Genomic DNA, 27,250 nt, shown 5'->3' on the forward strand with positions numbered 1-27,250 from the left:
TGACGAAAAATCTGAAAGTGAAATTAAGAAAACACTCCCGTTTACCATTGCAACAAAAAGAATAAGATATCTAGGAATAAACCTACCTAAGGAGACAAAAGACCTGTATGCAGAAAATTATAAGACACTGATGAAAGAAATTAAAGATGATACAAATAGATGGAGAGATATACCATGTTCCTGGATTGGAAGAATGAACATTGTGAAAATGACTCTACTACCCAAAGCAATCTACAGATTCAATGCAATCCCTATCAAACTACCACTGGCATTTTTCACAGAACTAGAACAAAAAATTTCACAATTTGTATGGAAACACAAAAGACCCCGAATAGCCAAAGCAATCTTGAGAACAAAAAATGGAGCTGGGGGAATCAGGGTCCCTGACTTCAGACTATACTACAAAGCTTCAGTAATCAAGACAGTTTGGTACTGGCACAAAAACAGAAATATAGATCAATGGAACAGGATAGAAAGCCCAGAGATAAACCCACACACATATGGTCACCTTATCTTTGATAAAGGAGGCAAGCATATACAGTGGAGAAAAGACAGCCTCTTCAATAAGTGGTGCTGGGAAAATTGGACAGGTACATGTAAAAGTATGAAATTAGAACACTCCCTGACACCATGCACAAAAATAAACTCCAAATGGATTAAAGACCTAAGTGTAAGGCCAGACACTATCAAACTCTTAGAGGAAAACATAGGCAGAACACTCTATGACATACATCACAGCAAGATTCTTTTTGACCCAGCTCCCAGAGAAATGGAAATAAGAACAAAAATAAACAAATGGGACCTAATGAAACTTAAAAGCTTTTGCACAGCAAAGGAAACCATAAACAAGACCAAAAGACAACCCTTAGAATGGGAGAAAATATTTGCAAATGAAGCAACTGACAAAGGATTAATCTCCAAGATTTACAAGCAGCTCATGCAGCTCAATAACATAAAAACGAACAACCCAATCCAAAAATGGGCAGAAGACCTAAATAGACATTTCTCCAACGAAGATATACAGATGGCCTACAGACACATGAAAGAATGCTCAACATCATTAATCATTAGAGAAATGCAAATCAAAACTACAATGAGATATCATCTCACACCGGTCAGAATGGCCATCATCAAAAACTCTAGAAACAATAAATGCTGGAGAGGGTGTGGAGGAAAGGGAACACTCTTGCACTGTTGGTGGGAATGTAAATTGATACAGCCACTATGGAGAACAGTATGGAGGTTCCTTAAAAAACTACAAATAGAACTACCATACGACCCAGCAATCCCACTACTGGGCATATACCCTGAGAAAACCATAGGTCAAAAAGTGTCATGTACCACAATGTTCATTGCAGCTCTATTTACAATAGCCAGGACCTGGAAGCAACCTAAATGTCCATCGACAGACGAATGGATAAAGAAGATGTGGCACATATATACAATGGAATATTACTCAGCCATAAAAAGAAATGAAATGGAGGTATTTGTAATGAGGTGGATGGAGTTAGAGTCTGTCATACAGAGTGAAGTAAGTCAGAAAGAGAAAAACAAATACAGTATGCTAACACATATATACGGAATCTAAGGAAAAAAAAAAAAAAAAAGGCCATGAAGAACCTAGTGGCAAGACGGGAATAAAGACACAGACCTACTAGAGAATGGACTTGAGGATATGGGGAGGGGGTGGGGTGAGATGTGACAGGGTAAGAGAGTGTCATGGACATATATACACTACCAAATGTAAAATAGATAGCTAGTGGGAAGCAGCCGCATAGCACAGGGAGATCAGCTCGGTGCTTTGTGACCACCTAGAGGGGTGGGATGGGGAGGGGGGGAGGGAGGGAGATGCAAGAGGGAAGAGAAATGGGAACATATTGTATATGTATAACTGATTCACTTTGTTATAAAGCAGAAGCTAACACACTATTGTAAGGCAATTATACTTCAATAAAGATGTTTAAAAAAAAAAAGAGAGAGAAAATAAATAAATAAATAAGTTCTAAAAAAAAAAAAAGAAGAAATACAAAGGATCATAAGACAACTCAAGCAACTATATGCCAATAAAATGGACAACCTGGAAGAAATGGAGAATTTCTTAGAAAGCTATAACCTTCCAATACAGAACAGGAAAAAACCGAAAATATAAATAGACCAATCACAAGCACAGAAATTGAGACTGTGATTAAAAACCTTCCAACAGGGGCTTCCCTGGTGGCGCAGTGGTTGAGAATCTGCCTGCCGATGCAGGGGACACGGGTTTGAGCCCTGGTCTGGGAAGATCCCACATGCCGCGGAGCAACTAGGCCTGTGAGCCACAACTACTGAGCCTGCGCATCTGGAGCTTGTGCTCCGCAACAAGAGAGGCCATGATAGTGAGAGACCCGCACACCGTGATGAAGAGCGGCCCCCGCTTGCCGCAACTGGAGAAAACCCTCGCACAGAAACGAAGACCCAACACAGCCAAAAATAAATAAATAAATAAATAATTTAAAAAATCCTTCCAACAAACAAAAGCCCAGAACCAGATGGCTTCACAGCCGAATTCAATCGAATATTTAGAGAAGAGCTAATACCTATCCTTCTTAAACTCTTCCAAAAAACTGCAGAGGAAGGAACACTCTCAAACTCATTCTATGAGGCCACCATCACCCTGATACCGAAACCAGACAAAGATGTCATAAAAAGAAATTACAGACCAATATCACTTATGAACATAGACACAAAATCCTCAACAAAATACTAGCAAACAGAATCCAACAGCACGTTAAAAGGATCATACACCACGATCAAGTGGGGTTTATCCCAGGAATGCAAGGATTCTTCAACATATGCAAATCAATCAGTGTGATACACCATATTAAGAAATTAAAGAATAAAAACCATATGATCATCTCAATAGATGCAGAACAAGCTTTTGACAAAATTCCACACCCATTTATTATAAACACTCTCCAGAAAGTGGGCATAGAGGGAACTTACCTCAACATAATAAAGGCCATATATGACAAACCCACAGCAAACCTCCTTCTCAATGGTGAAAAACTGAAAGCATTTTCTCTAAGATCAGGAACCAACCAAGGATGTCCACTCTTGCCACTATTATTCAACATAGTTTTGGAAGTTGTAGGCTTGGAAGAGGAGAAAAAGAAATAAAAGAATACAAATTGGAAAAGAAGAAGGAAAACTGTCACTGTTCACAAAGGACATGACACTATACATAGAAAATCCTAAAGATGCCACCAGAAAACTACTAGAGCTAATCAATGAATTTGGTAAAGTTTCAGGATACAAAATTAATTCACAGAAATTTCTTACATTCCTATACACTAACAACAAAATATCAGAGAGAGAAATTAAGAAAATAATCCCATTCACCACTGCAACAAAAAGAATAAAATACCTAGGAATAAACCTATCTAAGGAGGTAAATGACCTGTACTCAGAAAACTGTAAGACAGTGATGAAAGAAATAAAAGATGACACAAACAGATGGAGAGATGTACCATGTTCTTGGATTGAAAGACTCAGTATTGTGAAAATGACTATAGTACCCAAAACAATCTACAGATTCAATGTAATCCCTATCAAATTGCCAATGGCATTTTTCACAGAACTAGAACAAAAAATTTTACAATTTGTATGGAAACACAAAAGACCTCGAATAGCAAAAGTAATCTTGAGAAAGCTAAACAGAGGTGGAGAAATCAGGCTCCCTGACTTCAGACTATACTACAGAGCTACAGTAATCAAGACAGTATGGTACTGGCACAAAAACAGAAATATAGATCAATGGGACAGGATAGTAAGTCCAGAGATAAACCCACGTACCTACAGTCACCTTATCTTTGACAAAGGAGGCAAGAATATACAAGGAGAAAAGACACCCTCTTCAATAAGTTGTGCTGGGAAAACTGGATAGCTACATGTAAAAGAATGAAATTAGAACACTCCCTAACATGATACACAGAATTAAACTCAAAATGGATTAAAGACCTAAATGTAAGACCAGACACTATAAAACTCTTAGAGGAAAACATAGGAAGAACACTCTTTGACATAAATCACAGCAAGATCTTTTCTGACCCACCTCCTAGAGTAATTAGAATAAAAACAAAAATAAATAAATGGGACCTAATTAAACTTAAAAGCTTTTTCACAACAAAGGAAACCATAAACAAGATGAAAAGACAACCCTCAGAATGGGAGAAAATATTTGCAAATGAAGCCACTGACAGAGGATTAATTTCCAAAATATACATGCAGCTTATGCAGCTCAATATCAAAATAAAAACAAACAACCCAATCAAAAAATGGGCAAAGACCTAAATAGACATTTCTCCAAAGAACACCTACAGATGGCCAAGAGGCACAGGAAAAGATCCTCAGTGTCACTAATTATTAGAGAAATGCAAATCAAAACTATAATGAGGTATCACTTCACACTGGTCAGAATGGCTGTCCTCAGAAAATCTAGAAACAATTAATGCTGGACAGAGTGCAGACAAAAGGGAATGCTCTTGCACTGTTGGTGCAAATGTAAATTGATACAGCCACTATGGAAAACAGTATGGAGCTTCCTTAGTGCAATCTCACTACTGCACGTATACCCAGAGAAAACCATAATTCAGAAAGTGTCATGTACCACAATGTTCATTGCAGCACTATTTACAATAGCCAGGTCATGGAAGCAACCTGAATGCCCATCGACAGAGGAATGGATAAAGAAGATGTGGCACATATATACAATAGAATATTACTCAGCCATATAAAAGGAACAAAACTGTGTCATTTGTAGAGACGTGGATGGACGTAGAGACTCATACAGAGGGAAGTCAGAAAGAGTAAAACTAATATTGTATATTAACGCATATATGTGGAATCTGAAAAAATTGGTATAGACGATCTTATTTACAAAGCAGTAATAGAGACACAGACATAGAGAACAAAGGTATGGATACCAAGGGGGAAAGGGGTGGTGGTGGGATGAATTGGGAAATTGGGATTGACATATATACAGTATTGCTACTATATATAAAATAGGTAACTAATGAGAACCTCCTGTAAAGCACAGGAAACTCTACTCAGTGCTCTGTGGTGACCTAAATGGGAAGGAAATCCAAAAAAGAGGGGATATATGTATACATATGACTGACTCACTTCACTGTACAGTAGAAACTAACACAGTATGGTAAAACAACTATACCTCAATTTAAAAAAAAAGAGATTATCTTCTCACCTTGCAGTGAGAACAACTCTCCCACCAAAATTGCTATATATATTACTCTTTCTAGAATCAATATAGGTATTATAGAACATATCATGTAGCAGAGTATATAAAATGTTTGCAAGTTTAAAGAATAATAATGAAAGGAACAATCCTCTACTCACCACTCTGCTTAAGCACAAGGACCTTAGCGACATCCTGACACACTCTCTGGGCACCCCCTTCCCCCTACTCCCTGTGCTGGGGAAATTTCCATAATGAATTTTGTGTTTATAATCATTTGCTTTTCTTCATATTTTATCACATATGAATGCATTTAAATGAATATACTATTTATTTTTGCATTTCTGGAACTTAATATGAATAATGTATGTTTCCAAGACTTGCTTTTCTTCACTCAACTTATTTTGTCTGAGATGTATATTGCTGTTCATGACTAAGGTTTATTCATTTTCAGTGCTGTATCACATTGAAGGAAAATACCACACATAATTTGTCCTTTCTGTTCTTAGTGGAAATTTTGGTTGTTTGCAGTTTTTGCCATTTCAAACATTGTTGATAAGAATATTCTTTTACATGTCTCTTTGTGTAGATATGTACAGATAGCAAATATTAGTAGGAGTCAAATTGTAAGTTGTAGGTTATGGGCATCTCCACTTTGTTAGATAAGAGCAAATTATTCTCCAAATTGACTGTTCCAATTTACACTTCTATCAGCTGTAGATCAGTTCTTATTTATTCACATTCTCATCATACTTTTAAGTTTTTGCCCACCTGGTAGGTATAATATGACATCTGCTTGGAGTTTTAATTTTAATTTCCTTGACTGTAGATGGAGTTGAGTGTCTCTTTTTATGCTTATTGATATCTCATGTTCTTCTGTGGAAAATTTTCATGTCTCTTGCCCCCACCCTTTTTTTGTGATTGAATTCTTTATTTTTTTTATTAAAATTTTTAGGAGGTCTTCAAATGCTTTGGAGGTTAATCTTTTTTTCTAGGTATACGTGACATTAATAATTTCTTCAAATTTGTGGCCTTTTAGATCTTTTATTATGAAACGTTTCAAACACACAAAAGTGGAGAGGATTGTGCCCTGAGCCCAGGTAACCATTGTCTGGCAACAACAGTATCAATTTCCTCCTCAGTATGTGGTTACTCTTGTTTCATCTGTATCTCGACCCACAATCCACTCCCCATCCATCAAGCAAATCCCAGTTGTCATATAATTTTATTGTGGTTCGGTTTTCACTTTGTTGGTTGTTCTTTTGATGAACAAAAAAGTTCTTAATTTTAATGTAGTTGAGTTCATTAACTATTTTTCTCCACAGATTATGTGTTTATATTTCTTGTTTAAGAAATCCTCTGTAAACTTAGATCATGAAGATATTCTCGTGTCTTCTTCTGTATATTTTAAAGCTTTCTTTTTTTTAAACATCTTTATTGGAGTATAATTGATTTACAGTGGTTTGTTAGTTTCTGCTTTATAACAAAGTGAATCAGCCATACATATACATATATCCCCATATCTCCTCCCTCCGGCATCTCCCTCCCACCGTCACTATCCCACCCCTCTAGGTGGTCACACAGCACTGAGCTGATCTCCCTGTGCTATGCGACTGCTTCCCACTAGCTGTCTATTTTACTTTGGTAGTATATATAAGTCCATGCCACTCTCTCACTTCATCCCAGCTTACTCTTCCCCCTCCCCATGTCCTCAAGTTCATTCTCTATGTCTGTGTTAAAGCTTTTTTTTTCACATTTAAGTTCTTATTACATTTGAAATTAATTTTTATGTATGGTGTGAGATATAGATCCAATTTTCTTTGTTTGCTCATTTTGTTTTTAAATAAGAATACCTCTTCGTCTAAGCACTAGTTATACTAGGTACCCACTGCCCTTCCCAGCCAATCTTTAATGCTATCTCTGGCATGTATGAATTTTCCAAATTTGTGAGGATTTGTTTCTGGACTCTTATTTTGACTCTCTGCTAATGCCATGTTATCTTAGTTACTATAACTTTATAATAAATTATTAATAAAATAAAAGCTCTCAACCTTGCTCTTCATCAGAAGTCTTGACTATTCTTGGACCTTTGCTTTTTCTTGTAAATTTTTGAATTAGATTATCAAGTTCTACCAAAAACTTTTGGGATTTTTATTGGTACCACAATCCACGTATAGATAAATTTGTGGTGAAATTCTATGTTTCAAATTTTGGGGTTGTAACATGTGAATGTGTTGCTTTTTTCCATTTGTTTAGTTTTTTCCTCTCTTTATTCTGTTCTTTAATTTTCTTCTTCTCAGTGAGGTCTTCCCTGTCCAGCCTACTTAAAATTATAACCCCTGTCCTCTCCTGCAATGCTTTTATTTTACTCCCATAGTGTTTAACCCTGTATTACATATTGTTTCTCCTTGATATAAGTGAGAGCAGATTTTTATCTGTTTAGTTACTTCCTGGACTAGTTCCTGGTACACAGTAGGTACTCAATAAATTAATTTTTATAATATCCTCCATGAAGATCTTTAACATCTTTTGAGAGGTTTATTCCATGGTTCAGTGATATGTTGGTAAATGTTTAACAATAGGTCTTCTGGGGTAGGGGAGAAGGGGAATGATTGGTAGAGTTTGCTAATTTCCATGGTGTAAATTATCCTACCATGGCCAATTTCAAGCTACTAATGTGAATGCAGAGTTGGGAAGAGATGTGAAGTAGTACACAATTATAGTATTCCCACCAAACAGAAACAATAGATGTAAATAAACTCAAGGTCATAGATAATTGTAAAAATTTTTTTAACATCTTTATTGGAGTATAATTGCTTTACAATGGTGTGTTAGTTTCTGCTGTATGACAAAGTGAATCAGCTATACAAATAATTGTAAAATTTAATAACATAACTGAGTATTTAATTGTACATTTATATAATTTAATTTTTAACAATGGCTTTGCTTAACAATTGGCTTGCACAATTCTTGAAAATTTAACAATGAGTTTTTGCAAGCTGTATATACCAACTCCAGAATACCACTGTCTAGGTTCTTTCTGTTTTGTGTGACTATTCTAAATATCTTTTCTCGCTTTATGAAATTAAGTTTTCTAACACTTTTTTTTTGTTGGTGTATAGGAATACATTTAAGTTTTATGTAATGTCCTTATATCTGGCAAACTGGGTAAAATCTGTTCATAATTTGAATAATTTATATGTACATTTTCCTAGGTTTCTTTGTAGACAATCCTATGATCTGTAAATAATGACAGTTTTATTTCTTCACTTCCAATCCTTACATATTTTATATCTTATTGTTCTGTTATTGCATTGACATGAACCTCCAGTACAATATTAAATCTTAGTGGTAAGGGAAAACGTCTTGCTTCTGATTTTCAATGAGTGATTTAAGATTTTGTTTCTTTTTGATATCTTCTTAGTTAGACAAAAAGTTTTCTTTTATTCATAGTTAGATAAGAATTTGTTTCCTTTTTCCATGAGTGGGTGTTAAATTTTATGATATGATTATTCTGTATCTATTGAGATGATCATATACTATGTAGCAAAAAATGTTAAACTTGCCAGGAGTATTTTGTCACATACCTAATAACATAGCATCAAAATACAGAGAACAATGATTAACAGAAGTAAAAGGAGACATGGAAAAATAAGTACACCGAAAAAATAAATGTATGTGAACAATATAATTAGATACTTGATCTACTGGAGGAAAACAGATCACTCCATTGAATAATGTAAGAATATATAATATTCTCAAATCACATGGAATATTTACAAAAATTGGCCATTTAATAGGTCAGCTATAAAGCAAGTCTCAGAAAACTTCACAGAATCTGTATCATGCAAGCAGTGTTCTCTGACCACACTAAGTTTCTTTACTACCTCTGAGTAACATCTTCATATTTATACTCCATTTCACTAATTCTCCTTTCAGCTACATATAATTTTCCTTTTAGCCTATTCATTTTTCTTCACATTTATAATTATAGCTTTCGGTTCCTAAAATTCTATTAGTTTTTTGAGAGGAAATCTGCTGTGGTTTATTCACCTATTTTTAATAATCTCTTAAAATCTTTGCAAAAACTTTCTTCAAATATCATTAAACATAGTTATTGTATATTAGATTACATGCTGAATATAATTTCAACAATTTTTGCCTGATTTTGTTGTTGTTTCCTGCTATTTCTGTATTCTGGTTGTTTATTTCCTCATGTTAGTATAATATATACACTTGAACTTAGAATCCATGGAATTTTTTGAGCTTTGCATTTAAAGTGCTTTACTGCTGAGAGAATTTGAGTTTGCTTCATGCATAACTATAGCCCCTAGCGGCCTTGGATTACTTGATATCAGTATCTCAGCTTGAGTTTTTTTTTGACCACACAAATATTGTGAATTCAGTCTCCAAATCCCTCACCTCCATCTGTATTCAAGACAAGTACACTTTTTTCCTCTCATTCCTTTCTGTAGGGTGTATTTTATTTTCTAGTTCATTATTTTGTAGAGGGTATTACTTTTTCAAAATTCTTACTTTATTCAGGAGTCTATAGTTTTACTAGCTAATTTTCATAGTCCATAGGCTTTGTCTCCAATCCCTTACATGATTATTGACTATAAAACCCAAAGTGCTAGGCCTTCAGGGAAAAATCCCAAATTGATCAGTGTTCCATTCATTATATGTTTTACTGGATATGGTTGGCTGATATTTTGTTTAGGATATTTGCGTTTATGTCCACAGGTGAAACTGACTTCTAATTTTCCTTTTGCATCAATTTCTTATCAGAATTTAGTATCAAGGTTATGCTGACCCAAAATAAGTTGAGAAAATTTCCCTTTTTACCTCTTCTCTGGAAGAGTTTGTATAAAGATGGCTTTATTTTTTTTCTCTAAATGCTAGTGGTAGTTCCCAATGAAAGTATCTAGGCTTGAAATTTTGTTGGGAAAAAAATTTTAATTACAGATTTAATTTCGTTAGTAGTTATAAGACTGTTGAAAATTTTTTTCCCTTATGTCAGTTTTGTTGTACTGTTCTAGAAGTGTATTAATTTTATTTACATTTTCAAATTCATTATCATAAATGTTCTAATAGTCTTATGATTTTAATATTTATAGATTTTTATAATGATGTCCCTTTTTATTCCTAACATTATTACCTTTGCTTTTTCTCTTTTATTCTTGATTGGTCTTTCCAAGGGATTATCAGTTTTATAGTCATTCCAAAGACCCAACATTTGGCTGTGTTGATCCTCTCTAATTTTTCTTTGTTTTCTATTTCTTTAATTTCTTCTCTAACATATGTTAATTTTCTTTTTCCACTTTATTCATATTTATTTTACTGTTTTATAACTTTTTGAGAGGATATTTAAGTCATTAATTTACAGCTTTTTTCTTTTATATACATTAAAGGCTATACACATTCCTATACATTTCTACAACAGTATTAGCAGAATCTGACAAATTTTGGTGTGTAATGTCACTTGCAAATCTTTTTTTTTTCAGCTCTTATGGATTAAAACTGTTTTCATTGCACACAAATACAGGGCAAAACAGTTAAATGAACAATAAATATTTCAAAGCATGTTCAACTCCTAGCAAGGTAGTATGCACATTGGTTAAGAAAATTTTTAGCTTGGTAGAGTAATACCAATTGGCCAAAACCATGCAAAGTGTATTTGTCACACTAGCTGTCAATGGGTGTGAGCATATTAACATTCAAAGCATAGGAGATATAAACACACATCATTTGGGGTGTTTCTTTATGGAAAAAAATAACACTTTCAGAAACAGTATTACAACAAATCAGTATTTTGTAGGAGTGGCGTTTAATGATGTAATGATGTTTGTCTTTATATTCTTTACAGCTCTTGGCACAGTACTGATATTTGAATGGACAGTATTAGAAAATATATATTAAACAATGAATAATTCCATCCTAATTTTAATGGTGGTTGAAGAATCCCTCAGTTAGCCCCTATACATGTGTTTATTTCTTTGCATGTGATGTTATGTGTGAGTACCAATAGACAAGTTTATATGTATTCATGAATAAAATAATGACTTTTTTATTACTCTACAAAATCATTAATCTAAAATTTCAAATTGCCTGTAAAAATGATTTTTACCCATGACACATATTCAGAATATAATTTGAAGAATTAAATAAAAATAAATGATTATAGTTTTACAAATTATTATTGTGGGATTCAGATTAGGAAATACCTAATTTTTTAATATTTTTAAGGATTAATCAAAACGTGTGCAAAATTTATAAAATATTTTTAAGACTATTGAAAACAAAGAAAACTGAAACAAAATTTAAATACAGTCAAACCATTTAAGAAACGTGACATCAAACATAATCATTTGTGCCCTCCTGTGAAATGAAAGCCTGGGTTAATGGGCTTTTCAGTTGGAAAGAAAGGCCAATGAATTAACTTAAGATTTTGCCACCTTGCAAATAAAAAACTTTCCAGAGCAAGTAATGACCACTGCTCAGTGAATAATAAAGCTTTGTTTTATTTGGCAAATGTTACAGAAAAGTTAACTACAGTCAATATTTGGTTAACCAGGGGGGTGGAGGGACAGATAAGGCACAGCAATCATTAATTCACAGTTCTACTGCAGAATGAAGGGAAGTGAGGTGTGGTGGCACCACTGGAAAGCTAGGAGCTCTGTAGGGAAACAAGCTGCTGGATAGTTGGGCAACCCAGACCACAGTCTTTGTTTGCTGGGTGGGACTTTCCAAATGGCAGCTACAGCAGGTCAGAATGTAAAACAGGTCAGTCTACCTAGCAGACTCTAGGTACTGAAAAGTTGATTTGTAGATGAATCTCTTTCCTGGTTGTCTCTCCCAGCCCTTTGCCCCTGTCTCTCTGAATCTGTTTCTGTCTCTCCTTTAAAATCTTTTACAAATCTAATATTGATGGCACAAGCATATTTTGAGGCATCGTACTTGCTAGGTACATGATCTCAAGGAACTATCAATCTGGTAAGAGAACCATTCAGAGATCTCTTGCTAATAATATAGTTCTAAAGAGTGATTTCTTAAACCATTTTTAATCTGTCACCTTTTGTTTCACAAAGAATGTCTTATATTCCCTTGAGTTAAGAATTTACATCAGTAAAGAGTGAAGATTTAATCTTACTGACAGCCCTGAGGACATTCAAGGGCAATATCACCCATGTTCTGGAAAGTTTAGGAGTGAGAGTGATGGTATGTATTAAGGATATTCAGATTGCTACTTCTTCTAAATGAAAATTTATTATTTCATTATTCCTGAGCCTTCATTTATTACGATCCTTGGGATTTGAGATAATTGAAGACAACAATAATAATCCTTTTATGTGTTATATACTGTGGAGTCATTCATTTTGAAGGATTCCCAAGTGTGTCGCAGGCTGCATATAAAGTTCAGGGTGGGGAGCTCTGGAATGGTGAAAGAAATGTACATAGACATACACATGGATGCCCTAGATATCCTGAGGGGAACTTGCAGTCTCAAAATATGATAAATCCTGTGGAATGTCAGAGGTGTTGCAAGCCCTCCCCCCTAATTCACAATAGCTATGGCAATTTGATGCTGGAGGGAGGATAATAATAATAATGATGATGATGATGATAATAATAGATAATATCTACATTTGTTCTAATGAACAACAGTAGCAAAAACCATGCTATATATATATGCAAGAAATGTCAAACCTCTTTTCATTTCTCAGGAAGAAATGAATAATAAAATATACTGGAAGCCTGGGGGAATATAATTAAAAATTATTGTAAAACTAGGCTCTGGCAGGGCTAATGTTGTAAGAGGAAAATTGAGCATTATGTATTCTTTCATTACATATTTCCCCTCCTGTCAAGTGGTAAATCAGGTAACCATTTAGGGGCATTATTTAGATTTTCCATGATCAAGTTGTTTGACAATGCAAATCATATCATCCTAGTAAAGAAGTTGAGATGCATAAAATGGTAAATAACAACTGTGTGAATGGGAGCAATGGTGAGACAGAGATGGGGACAATGTGGGGGCATTAGTCCCTGAATGGCCGTGTCCCACATGCACCCCATTTATTATTCAAGTAAATGGAGAAACAGTTGAACCTGAGTATGTAGTAGCAACTTTAAAAGAAATCATTTGGACTTAATCAGCATTATCCATTTTGGCAATATGTTTTTAAAAACCTACATTCAGTTGGCAAGCTAACATGATACATTAATTAATGGCACCATCACTGATGTCAAAACGATGTGGATTCAGATACCAGCTCTACCCCTAAGTAGATGTGGAATATTGGTAAGTTACTTCGTTTTCCCAAGTTTCAGTTTCCTTATCAAATATAAAGATGAAAATAATAGTAACCATAGTTCACAGAGTGATCATGTAGATTAAATGTGCATGGCACATAATAAAACTCAATAAATACTAGCAATGCTGGTAAAGTTATAGGAAGATATTTATCTCATTGAATGATTGGTTTTCTTCAAAATGTTCGAGGCATTTTTTTTTGCAACGGTTCTGTGGGACTTGTTCACCCTTTCCAATCCCCTTTGATGAAATAAAGGCCATATCACATGACTTCTCTGGCATCTTTTATGTAAAAATAAATTCACGTGGCTACTTCTAGTCCCCCTTGAAGTAGGCTCAGTACAGTCAGGGGCAGTAATCAAACTTCCCAATGTGCTTAGTGAAAGCCCCTTTCCTTCTGACTCAGGCTGCTTCAGGCTGACTGCTTGCAATGGTTGGCCTATTTATTTCATCACCTGGCACTCTGATTTCTTTTCCCAATTTTCTAGGCTGCCTCTGGCTCCTCCAGCAAGGGAAGGGCCAAGAGGTAAGGGGTTGAAAAAGTCATAGTTGACTGTAACTGTCATGGTGAGCTTTGCTGGCACTTTCCAGGCAGTCGTAGGTGCTTTTGTGAATTCTTTGGAAATCCTCATGTAGCATAGCTGGGAATTTCTCCCTCCTAGTTCCCTTGATGTGGATCTCTTTGACTATCAATTCTGGTTCCACCCTCATTTTCCAGAATGGTCTCTCCATTGGCTAGAATCTAAGAAAACTCTTGTTGGCCCTCTGAAATGTGGCCCATCCCTGACCCAGGGCAAAGAGTCACAAACACTTTAGCTCAACTCATTCTGCAACTGTGGCCTGTCCCCAGTGCAGGGACCACTCTGGTCAAGGGTGTTGGGTCAGGTAGCCAGCCAGAGTCTCTTCCTTGTTAGATTTCTCAGGTGTAGACCACATACCAGCTGAGTGTATCATCTTAGTTCTAAAGACACATATGAATCTCTCTGATATTGCTTTCCCAGGGCTTATTGTTCAAGAACATCACTCCTTAACTGTCAGGAATACCAAGAGCTCTTATAATTTCCAGCCTCTCCTCTCAGTCTCTCCAGCCTCAGATGTGGGTATTCAGGTCAGGGTTGTAGAAGGTTCTTGATCACCTCCTTTGTAAGGTTTCTTTAGAGGTCTCTGACACAAACTGGGCATCCTACAATTCAATTCAATTCAATTCAATTCCTAACTACCCTAGTTAGCACACACCCTACAGGTTAAGGGTCTGAGTTCCACATGACAGTTCTCGTTTCAGATACTAGCTGCAAGTCCTCCATTCCAATGCTGCCTGCACTTCCGTCCAACTTGGGTACAAATTCAGGAGTTTCCACAATCCTCCTTCATGTTTGAAAATATACTAGAATGACACAGAACTCAGGAAAGGACTATACTTACAAAGACTATTTTATTATAAAGGATACAAATGAGCAGCCAGATAGATACTTAGGGTAGCAAGTTCTAGAAGAGTCCTGAGCAGAGCTTCCATGCACCCTCCAGGCACATCACCTACCCAGCACATCAGTATGTTCTCCAACCAGGAAGATCTCCAAGCCTCAGTGTTAAGAGTTATTCTCTAGGTTTTATTTCACAGGCATGGTTGAGTAATTCATTGGCAGCATTATTGAATTCAATTTCTAGTCCCCTTTCCCTCCCTGGAGGTTGGGGTGTGGAGCTGAAAGTTCTAACTTTCTAATCCTGTGGTTGGTTTCTCTGGCAACCAGCCTTTCCTTCCAGAAGCTACCTGGCCACACTCCACCCCTCCCTCTCACCACCGTGCGTCACTTCGCAAGCGTAAACTTTGGTATCATCCAGAGTGGCTTGTATGGAAAACAAAGAGACTTAGGAAACCCAAGAATTTCTGAAGATTTTTGTCTGGAACCTGGGACAAAGATCAATATATTTTTTTTTATTACACCACCACCTTGAAATTTGGGAGTGATTGGTACCTACTGTTTAAGGTCCCAGCCAAAAGTGAGACAGAAGAATCCCATTTAATATCCTGTTAACAGTGAAAGTGCAACATAACTATTCTGATGTAAATGTTAGTTCATATAAGACAAGTATGACCTTTAAATTTGGGTGAGATAATTTTAAATGTTCTTGGAATTTTGTAATCATGAGTGAAAGGAAATGATGCAAATCAAAGCACTTGTTGAAAAATGGCATCCCTGATAACTAGTGACATATTTTTAATGTTTGCTGTAAACACCATGAAGGTCTTACCTTTGGTGGACCAATTTGAATGGAGATCCCCTGGGTACCAAAGCATATATTGAGAAGGATATTTTCCTATTTTGAAAGGTTTGTATTTAGAAAGAATCTTTGTGCCTGTAAATCTTAATCAAGGATTAGAGAGGAATAATTTATCTGGTAATTTGTAAATTTTCAAAGATGTCTGAGAAAACTAAAATGCTTTGACTTTGAAGAACGCCTTGGGGTCATATTGAGACTTCTCAAAAGGCTGCTCTTTTCCAGCATCTGGAAATTGATTTTCTTGCAAATCTCCCTGAATATATGAACAATCAGTTTTGAAATTCAACTGAACTGTGTCAAAGCGTTGGTTATGATAATTGTGAAAATCTGCATGGAGAGGTTATCTTAAAAACCATATGTCATATTTCACAAAAGATGGCATAAATAGAATTAGGAAAATTTGGAATTCTTTGCAAAATATGTTTTAAAGATCAGAAGTATCTGTTATCACTTGGAGCACAGTTTTCCATTAGCTTTTTTTTTTTTTTTTAATACTTTATTTATTTATTTATTTATTTATTTATTTATGGCTGTGTTGGGTCTCTTAGTTTTCGTGTGAGGGCTTTCTCTAGTTGCGGCAAGTGGGGGCCGCTCTTCATCGCGGTGCGCGGGCCTTTCACTATCGCGGCCCCTCCTGTTGCGGGGCACAGGCTCCAGACGCGCAGGCTCAGTAGTTGTGGCTCACGGGCCCAGTTGCTCCGTGGCATGTGGGATCTTCCCAGACCAGGGCTCGAACCCGTGTCCCCTGCATTAGCAGGCAGATTCTCAACCACTGCGCCACCAGGGAAGCCCCTCCATTAGCTTTTAAGCTTATGAGTTAGGTCGTGTGATGAATGATATTTTAGATAACAATAAGACTGTTGAGGTAGACTTACCCTGTTCTCCAAAAAATGTCCATGCCCCCAAATACCAGCATAGTCTGCAGACCAGCCACACCATAAGCTAACCTGTGTTAACTCTACTCAGATATTTAGCAGAGAGCTTCATATGAAATCAAGGGTGATAATTAAACAAATCCATTTCATCTGCCATCACTAATCAAGGTTGTTTTAATGGTTGCTACAGAAGAATTGCATGTCCTCAAAAGGGCACATCGCCTACATAATTAGATGTTTGCCTGAGTTATTTTCCAGGACCTTGGAGTCAGCTATGTCTAGTTTGAACTGAGCTGGTTAAGACTGGATAGGACTTCTGACCCTCCAAGCTGGGCATGCGCAAGAGTCCGCTCAGTGACCTTTTGAAGTCAGGGGGGTGAAAACCCCGCCCTCAGGTCTTGCTAAGCGCCTTTATTTTTGGACATGTTAGAGGCCTATATCTTAGTTACACCTGCACAGAATGACAATTACCACACCTTTTCCCAATCACCTTTCCCCACGCTCCCCACATTCCCCACACTTTAGACCACCCCGCTTCTTTATTCTTTATCCCATAAATACCCCTAGCCCCTCACTTTCAGGGAGGCAGATCTGAGACTCGTTCTATCTCCTGGCTTGGCTGCCTTGTGAATAAACCCTCTCTTAGCTGCAAACCTAGGCATCTCAGAGGTTTGGCCTGCTGTACATCAGGCAAATCAAACCTGGTTCAGTAACATATTTATTACTTTATTTATAATAGATAGACAATTGTATGATTCAAATTCATACTGTTAACATAGAAAGCAACTTAGAATAAGGCAAGTATAAATTTGTGGTACAAATTTTAAAAAGTTAGCAGGAAGCTTTTTATTTTGTTAAGCAGAGACAGGAAAATTCAAATTAGATAAACCTGTATTAAATAAAAACTTTTTATATCTCTACTGATTATTTATACCTATGACTTTTTTTTCATGAAAATAAATACACACTTTGGTGAAGAATAAACATTTAGCTGTTGGGAACGTTTTCCTAAAAATAATACAAATTCACTGTAGAAAAATTTAAAATATTGATAGTCAAAAATCAATCTTAGGAAAAAAATTTAGTGAATAAGAGCATGGACTCTGGAGCAGAACCCTTGAGATCAAATCCTGGCATGTCCACTTCCTAAGTGTGTGACATCAGGAGGATTTGCTTCCCTCTCTGTGCTTGATATTCCCCATCTGTAAAGTGGTAACAATAATAACACCTTTCTTATAGGGTAGATATGAATATTAAATTAGTTAATGTTTGTAAAGTGTTTAGAACAGTGTCTGAAACATATTGAGTGCTGTATAAATTTACTTTAAATAAGGTATATACACATGCTCTTTGAGCAAAAATTTTATCCTACTGTACTTGTTCCTGTTTTTTCATGTATATTATAATCATTTCCACATCTTTAATATTTTATACAATTTAATTATTAAACTCTTAGAGCAATTTATCGCCTGTTTAATCCAAAAATTGTATAACCTATTATTATACTTTTGGCTTTGTTGACTGAAAGAAAACACACAATGTAAAAGCTGTGAGACGAGTTTATTCAGTGTCTTAGTGAGGACTGTAGCCCAGGAGACAGCCTGTCAGGTAGCTCTCAGAAACTGTTGCAAAGAGGTAAGGGGGGAGGTCAGTATAAATGTGATTTTGGTGAAGGGGGTCCATTCAACCATGCACACATGCCAGTAGAATGTTGCTGCTAGTCATGAGAAATAGATATCTTAGTTAATGATTTTAGTGCTTTTCTAAGTATGGGAAGATGCAAGAATCAGGTTCATAAAAATTTTCTCCTGAAAATATCTATCTGAAGAACTGTTCTGCCAGTTTTCCCAGAGCACAGAGTGCCTCATTCCTGATCTCCACCGTGAACTCCTTTCAGGGTGTGTTGAGGGTCAGCAACTGCAGTGGCTAGTGACTTGATTTGTGTAGAACCACGTGGCCAGTGACATTCTTTAGTTAGCAGCTTGTTTCCAGCCTTTTATTCTTTAAAACAAAGTCATAATGTGATTCATACATCTAAATTTGTAGCAGTCAGGATTCTAGGATAAACTGTAAGACGTGGAATTACAAGATATATACATATATACACATTCATAAGCATTTTTAAATAAATTTAAAAATTGTTTTTTTAAATGTCCCACTCATTTTTTTCCCAGGATCAGGGAATGAGGATATTGCCACCCCTTTTAAACCTCAGTTCTCAAACTACCTGTTTATACCATATTGGGAAACGTGTTTCCAATAAAAACTTTCTCATTTGTGAAACTAACATTTTAGCTTATATTTTAATCTTTTTTCCTAGAGATTAAGTATTTTAAAGTCTTAATTACACTTACTTGCACAGAGAGTTGGAAGGAATTTTGGAATGTTAATAGCAGTTGTGGGTGTTAGAATACAGCTTTGAAAAGGTGTGTGGCAACTTTAGCAGATAACAGGGACTTGAGCTTGACTGCCTCTTTTGTATTTTAACATAGATTTATACTCAGACATCTGTGGAAAAGCGCACGACACAGGTGGAAAAATGAACAATAGGTCGTCCATTCAGCCGGATAACAACTAACACTATGTACCGGGCACTGTGCTGAGTGATGTGTGTGTGAATAAGTATAAATATGAATATATATAGCACATGTATTTCACACAATTTCAAGTCTTCATAATACCTTTATGGGACAGGCTGTATTCTTATCCCAGTTTCGAAGACCAAGAAACTGAGATACAGAGAGGTTTTATAACTTGCTCACGTTTCCTTAGCTATAAGTGGTGGATCCTCACAATTTAAACCGGGCAGTCTGGTTCAGACTCTGTGAGTGACACATATTACCTTTCCAGATTCCTTAATCCAGGAATCAAAGGCAAGAAGAAAGCCACAAATTTGACGTTTGGGGAAAATTGCCTTCAGAAAGTGGAGCTATAAGTGGAGCCTACATCACGGTTTCAAGGATAGAGAAGTAGCAGCCTCGTTTAGGTCACCTGAAGGTTTAATGAGCCGAGCGTGAAGTGAGGCTTGGGTTGCACTTAAGGCCGGCACAAGCTGTTACATACAGAGCAGACATGAGCAGGTGCCTATGTGCAGGGTGGAGGAAAGGATGCCGGAGCTTGATCAAAGAAAGTCTCATGCCTATGAGTTATCTCGGACTCTCTGAGAGAAAGCCAGAGACCTCGACCTATTTGTGCCTAGGAGTTTTGAAGGAAATTACTTTATATGATGGTTCTCTTCCATTTCTGTAGCTTAAAAATTTATATTTTACTTTGAAGTGTTAAACCTAAGGCAGTGGCTGTGTGGTGTGATTCCCTGACCCCATTAGAAAAGTAAGCTGTGTGTCTAAATCACCAAGGTGGTAAGAGTGTCTTCTGAATGAATCACTGATTCAACAAAAAATTTCTTGGTCACCTACTATGTGCCAGTTATGGTCCTGAAGTTCTGGAGATTCATGCCTAAATAAGACAGAGATATAAGCCTTGTTCTTAAGGAACTTCTAGTAGGAGGCAAATAATCTGCAAATACACAAGATAATGACAGACCAGAGGGGGAATAAGTGGTCTCAGGAGAAAACAAGGGATATAATCGAATAACTGCTTTGTGAACTCCCCAAACACAAACTGCTTTGTGTATACACTATATACACTACTCGTGTCTCTGAAAGAGTAAAAGATTTTCTCCTCTAAGTTAGCATATGGTGGCAGAAAATGTCACAGAAGTTCTGAGAGAAAATTTGCTGTAAAAAGTCAGTGCTATGATTATGTGTTTTGGATAAAAGGCTAGAAACTGTATGGCCAGCTGACAGTTTAGAAAACTGAAGATTTGTCCAAAAATATGTCAATTGCATTTAAATTATTGAGGACAACCTGAAGAACACTATTCAAAGTATTTAGAGATCTAGGCTCTGGGCCTAATCCTGCCATTGATAAGCTGTGTGACTGTGGGGGAAACCATATATTTCTCTGTTCCTTGGTTTATTTATCTAAAAATAAAAATATAAACTATATGTCAGGATAAAATTGGATAACAAAGCTTGCATGAAACTGACTTGTTTTGCATTAAATGGTGTCTGTATTTTAAGCACTGGTGACTGAATCTGGTCTATCCAGCACCTATATAGGCTGCAGTTCACAATATCAGGATTTCACCGGCTTTTCCAATTTTATTTAACCAAGGTTATTCTATGTAAAAATAAGTCATTGCTGAAACATTTCTTTCATTCCAGTTATGTTGATAAGAAGCCATTTGAAAGCAGCTGTGTTTCATTATTTATTTTTATTCAGTATTTAATTTGGAGAAAACCAACAATATAGAGTTGTAGGAAATAGAGGTGCTCTTTTCTGGAACAATCATCATACTTGTTATTGACATCAGATACTGGATAATTTAACTTGCTCAAAATAATATATTCGCTAAGAATCTCAGCAGCCTCTAGTCAAAAAGTGAAAGCTCACTTATACAACAAGAGATAGTCAAATCAGTATGACAAAATCTGAAACCTATATTTTCTCGCTGAACATGATCTCCTATAATCACAATAGAAAGCTATTTCACCAGGTGTTACCCAGGAAGGCATTGGTAGGTGATATTACCTGGATCAGTTTTGCTATGCTGTGAATACCAATGTAATCATTTTCTTGGGTTTTTGTATTTTTCTCCACTATCCATTTAAAGACGAACAAAACAGTGGATCTTATTTTCGGGATACTTCTTCCTTTACATTGTTTCAAGCAGTTAAATTCATATACTGAAGGAGTAAAAGTTGTCATGGTGATTTTCAAAAAAATCCACAGAGATACATTCATTCTAAAAAGTGTTTCTTCTTTAGCAGGGAAGTGGTTCCTGTAATGCACATACAGTTATCGCAGTAAACTGGGGTTGTGGATATGAAGCTGTTGTAGACTCATATGGATTCTGCTTTTAAACCTTTTCTTCAGCTTTTTTTTTGGTTCACTGTATTGTCAATGTATTTTGTACATTTTCCTCTGTCAACTTTGCAGATCAGAGAAATCAGTTGTATGAACTAAAGAAGGAAAGAATGTATTTTAGTTTATTCAGAGCATCTACAGTTTAGAAGGAAATTAGAATAACAGATACATTTATAAACAAATGGCTTATTGACACCCACCTTCTTGTCACTTTATCAAAATCTCTTTAAGATAAAGCCAAAATGTATAAATAAATAAATGTGAAAGAATTATATATCACTTTTTTTTCAGAGTCCCCACTGTTATAAGGAGAGAAGCTCATCTTCTGAGACAATTCTGCCTACCTTTGTGCTAGCAAATGTATTGCAGTAGTTCAAAAACACATGATAATCGGACTCTTTCTGTTTGGGGAGGTCCTTACTTTAAAAAACAGTGTAAATGGGTTATGGCATCATTTTGTAAGTCATTTACAAAAGTTTGCACCATTTTACCTCTTGTCACATTGAAGAAATAAGGCATAATTTTCATTTTGTCAGCAAATCACTCCGTGACAGGCAAGTACCTACATAGTGTATACAGCAACCTTCTCTAATGGATTGCAAGTCCCACATGAGAACTTGCACTGTGCTCATTAAAATTATAGCAACAGAAAAAGCAGAAAAAATTGCCACCAAGTATTTGACTATGACATTTATATGTACTTCTTCTTAACATGCCTATGGGCATGTCAACTGTAAATTGTCCATGAGGATCATAGTGACAGCTTTATGGACTAAAGTTAGAGACCCATCCTCTCACTCAGCTAAATGGTGACAGCCTCAATATGAAGAACATAGTGAAAATAGCTTATATGTAGCTGTATAATTCTGTTATGACACATTTTAGGCATAGACTATCCCAAGTACCTTGGGAAATTGAAACAAAAAATGAGAAAGTGAGTATCATCAAATGATTTCCAAATATGACTAATAGAGAGGCCCTTAGCCCTGGGACAATTACACATGCAACAATAGTATCTACCTCTTAGGAGTATTGAGAGGATTAGTGAAAGCTTCTAGCCCAGTGACTAGAATATCTGAGAGACTTCATATATATTTCATTTTTCTTCTCTTGTAGCATTACCCATCTTTTCCTTTACCAAAATATGTAAGGAAACTCATGTGAGGTGCAAAAGGTATGGTATCAACAACAACCAGTGCAGTCATTCAGGGGGAAAGTTGGAACAACTGAAGAAGAATCAAGGGAGAGGCAGAACATAGTCTAGTCTTTGAAGGGACTTGGAATGTAAGTTAAAGTTGGGGGAAATGCAGAGATTATTCTAGACAAGAGGACCTGCAAGAGCAAAGGCTGAGCAGTGGGGGTTCACTTGGTGTTTCTGAGGGTCAGTGGAGGAACAGCTGAGGCTGGAGGCTGATGGCAGAGGGTTCAGCATGATATGCCCAGAAGACTGTGGACTTTGTCTTCTAGGCACTGGGAAGTTGTTGAACAATTTTACTTGCTAGAACAGTAGCAACATTTATAGAGAAAAGTTTGTCTGCAGGGGAGCTGTTTTCAGAGATAAGAAGATGATTCATTTTTAGACATAGGAGATTTTAAGAGAAGAAGGAGTAACAGGAGAAAGTTTAGGGCTGTCTATGTCAAAGCCATAGAGTTGGTGAGTTTTCAGAGACATACACAGAGATACAGAGAGAGACACACACATAGAGACATACAGAGAGGGAGGGATGAATGGATGGAGGGAGGGGGAGAGAGAGAGAAAAAGAGAGAGGCTAACAAGAAGATGAAGAAGAGGAGGAGGACAGGACCAAGAGGGGAAAGTACAAGGTCTTGACTAACTTTGGCATATGCTAACATGTAGCAGATCGGAGGAGGCAAAACCAGTAAAAGATAAAAGAATGGTCACTGAGTGAAAAGGAGAAAGGAGAACAGAGAGGATTGTCAAGTGTGCTGGTGGGGGGGGTGACTTAGCTCCTACTAGGTTCAGTCACTGTATGGTGACTTTAACTCACTTTATTTTTATAACAACCCAACTGTCGCCAAATTCCAGAACAGAAGGGGCGGTTTTGGTTATTTAAATCAGATCATCCATGCAGTTTTTAAGTGGCAAAGTTGGATTTACACCAAGGATTATCTGACTTCAAGCTCTGCTTTTATGATTACATCCCCAAGGCAAGAGCTCATAAAGGAAGGTTTTAAGTGGTTCTGAGAAGATACACAGAAAAGAAAATTAGACAAACCCATTGGCTTTGGTAGTTAAGAGATCTTTGGTGAAGGTCAAGAAAATAGTTTCAATTGAGAGTGGAAAAGTTTCACTGCATGGGAATTAAGGAGGAGTTCATGGTTAAAAATCAGAGGCAGAGGTCCTATATTCTCTGGGGAAATTGGGCAGTGCAAAAGAGAAATATGATAGTAGGCCTTTGGTGTCTGAGGTCAGAGGAGGGTTTTGGGTAATGATATGGAGAGCATTTTATCCTCTTAGCAACTCATATGAGAATATCTTTGCAAGATGGGAAGAACTTTTCTGAGAAGATGATTGAGAGGAAGCTGCAGGAGCTTGGCTGAGCTATGTTTTATATTGAAGCAAAAAAGTTTTACTCTGAAAGATAAATGAGGGAGAAAGAGGAAGGGTTGGTCTCAGCTCTTTCTAGTGGGAGGATTTCCAGGCAAGATATAGTGGCTGGGGTCAAGGAAAGAGACTGAGGTAGAGATGTGTTTAATGGAGATTTTTTTTAGTGAAAATTTATATGTTGTATGACATGACACCTTCTGTTATCCTCACACATTTCAGTAAAACTACAAAATTCAACATATACTTGGTACTATTAGTTGTTTTTTCTTGTAAGATTTATATCAGTGTTGGTGAATTACTGAGATAGTCACTTCATAAGGAGGAAGGCTCATAGTCATAAGCATTTAATTTGTTATGGCTGTTTTATATCACTTTAAGATTAGAATAGTTGAATTAATAAATTTATGGGGTAGATGAAGGAAGTAGTAGAGAGCAAGAGATCAAAGGTACAGTGAGATTAGATGGACTCAAAAATAGGCGTGAGGAAGCACGGTTGAATGTTGGGCTTGAGGAAGGCAAGTGTTTTGGCCCATCTGAGTGAACAAATGAATAAAATGATTGCCAAGCAGCAGAGACAGATAGTTTTCAATGCCATTGCATTAGTTTTATAAATTTTTCTAGCAATGTTGCCATCTGGAGTAGAAATGAATAAAGTCTAGGGATATATTTAAGTAAGAAGGTCTATATGCTTGCTTCAAATTGTATCAGGAGGGCGTATGTCAGTTTTCTTAAAGGAGAAAGTCCCACTAATGAAATGTATATGTCTTAGGGCATCTAATTAAAGTATCTATATAGGTGTCCATATCATCTATAAAATATCTCCATTTTTTTGTCTCTGAGACTCTACCCTTTGTGGAATAATCCAAATGTGGTTAATCCCCCCATTAACTACTTCAGTATTTTTCTCTTACGGGCTATATTAAATGTTTCATGGCATTTTCTCTACCCATTGTCCCTCCTAAGAGGAACGTTCATGTTTAAAGTTCCCACTGAAGGGATGGACCTGGGAGTCATGGTTCTAACCAAATTGTCTGAATCTGCCCTGGACCACAGCTGATTGGAGTATGGGAGTCCCCTGACATGCGACAGCTAAGCGGTACTTACTTAGTGACTTATGGTCCGTGGCTGAGCAAGAAAAGATGAGCTGGGCCAATATGTTTCTCCCTCTAGAGAATCTTATTTGATAAATGCCGTGACAAAAAACTGCAAGTGGTTACTGAAATGGAAAGAATGTCCCGAAGTTTACCTGTGGCCGTAATGGTGGGATAATCGTGATTCTAGATCCAGTTTATAAAAGGACCTTAAGATGTAATCCTAAAAATATAATTTTAACACTTTGTTTTTAAAAAGCATTAACTCTCCACCTCATGCATAAGACGGTGCAGTGCCCCTGCTGTTGGAGCTGCGTGATGTCTTCTCACTTGAACAGTCAGAATATTTAGCTGAAACTGAAACAATGAGGTCCCACCTCCGACAGAAAGTGACCGCTCTCAGAACCCGTAAAGAGACTCAGACTTCAAATACTGTCTCCAAGAATCTTTTATGGTTTTCTTTACTAAAACATGAGGACTGTACATTAGTATTTCTTCAATATAGAATTATTTCTATTTTGAAGCAAGAAGAAATTTTTAGGAGTGTGAAAGAATGTTGAAAATCCATTAAATCCCTCACTGACAGTTTTTAGTCTCTGCATAACCTTGAATATTTTATTAGCAATGCCAGTTTGCTTTTCAATATGCAACCTTACTGCTCAAAGGAACCTCAGTAGACTTGCCAGTTGAAAAAATAAAGTTTCTATGCAGTTAAAGAGGATAAAAACTTGTCACTCCTGGTTTTATTTCTTCACTCTGTACATGGTTCTTACTCCATTTCATCCTTGGGAGATGTAATAAGGCCAATTAAAATTATATGCAATTTTCTGATGTTGTAAAGGATGCATGACTCTGAAGGAAGAAAGTGCCTAACGGTGGTTGCCAGGGGCAACCAACAAAGAGGCTGTAAATGGATAGGCTTGCTCCTTTCAAATATGGCATTAATCGGATGGAAGGAGGGAAGTTTAAAATTGTTTCTTAGGGGAAAAACTTCATGCGTTTGGGGGATTCTTAGATTCTTAATATGTTTGCATGTCAAGTTGAATTTATGGGCCTCTTGGGGATCTCCTTGAAGAGATTACTGAGAAGCAATTCTGAAGAGAGACCTATGGTTTGCTGGATCAAAAAAGAAAACCACAGAGCATGAGGTGATTCGCTAAAAAGAGATGATGACAAACTTCGGAAGTCAAGCCAAAATTAAATAGTTTGGGTGGAGGTTTTTCCTTAAAGCCATGGAGACTGTGTCAATCAGTTGACGTTATTTCTGTTTTGCTTTAGAAAAGTTTAAAGAGCATCTGCTTAAATATTGATGCTTATTTTAAGTTAATTTAAACTTTAGCTATTTGCATAATATATGTGCTTTTAATTGCAAAAGGATTTGGAAGCTCATGCTAATTTGTTATTTCAATAAAGTTTAGGGCTTGCAATTTAGACCAAAAACAAATCCATGATTCTGCCACTAATTGGTGCTAAAGTTATTTAAATTGTAAGGGTATTTTGTCAAGTGGCTCCTTGAGGAAGGTGTGTGCATGTTGTGTAAGTCTGTTGGTGAAGACTTTTATGAAATGCTTCGCAGTGTCATATGTATAATGACTCAGGTGATGAATCCATTTTTTAAACAGAATTTTCTCTTCTGAATGGTACGATTCCCAGTGTGATATGATAAACTACTGTTTCTCTCTTCAGTTTTAAGCAGTAGGAGGCTTATGCTTAATTTGGTGCACAATTGCAAAGTCCCTATTAGGTTACTTTTAGTAATATGACCTGATAAAATAAAGATTAAGATTATTAATAATAGTAAACTATAAACTCCATGAAGCAGAGGCTTTGGTGATTTTCACCACTATTCTCAGTGCCTAGAATAGTTTCTGGACATATTTGAAGTTCAATAAATATTTGTTTATTTATTTGAAGTATAATTGACTTACAACACTATGTTAGTTCCTGGTGCACAATATAGTG

The 27,250-nt window shown here is 36.4% G+C and overlaps 1 protein-coding gene and 1 long non-coding RNA gene across 17 annotated transcripts in view; both read left to right on the plus strand.

Annotated features, from left to right (window-relative positions):
- The window catches only part of TMEM117 (transmembrane protein 117), a 536,620-nt gene that overhangs the window by 183,443 nt on the left and 325,927 nt on the right, over window positions 1-27,250 (plus strand). The window lies entirely within an intron of this gene.
- On the plus strand, window positions 1,033-25,524 carry LOC309608879. The gene is made up of 2 exons (XR_014233142.1): window positions 1,033-16,285; window positions 16,614-25,524. It is a non-coding gene; the product is annotated as an uncharacterized lncRNA (long non-coding RNA).

This window comes from Balaenoptera borealis (genome assembly GCF_965194805.1).
Source record: "Balaenoptera borealis genome assembly, chromosome: 13".
NCBI lineage: Eukaryota > Metazoa > Chordata > Mammalia > Artiodactyla > Balaenopteridae > Balaenoptera > Balaenoptera borealis.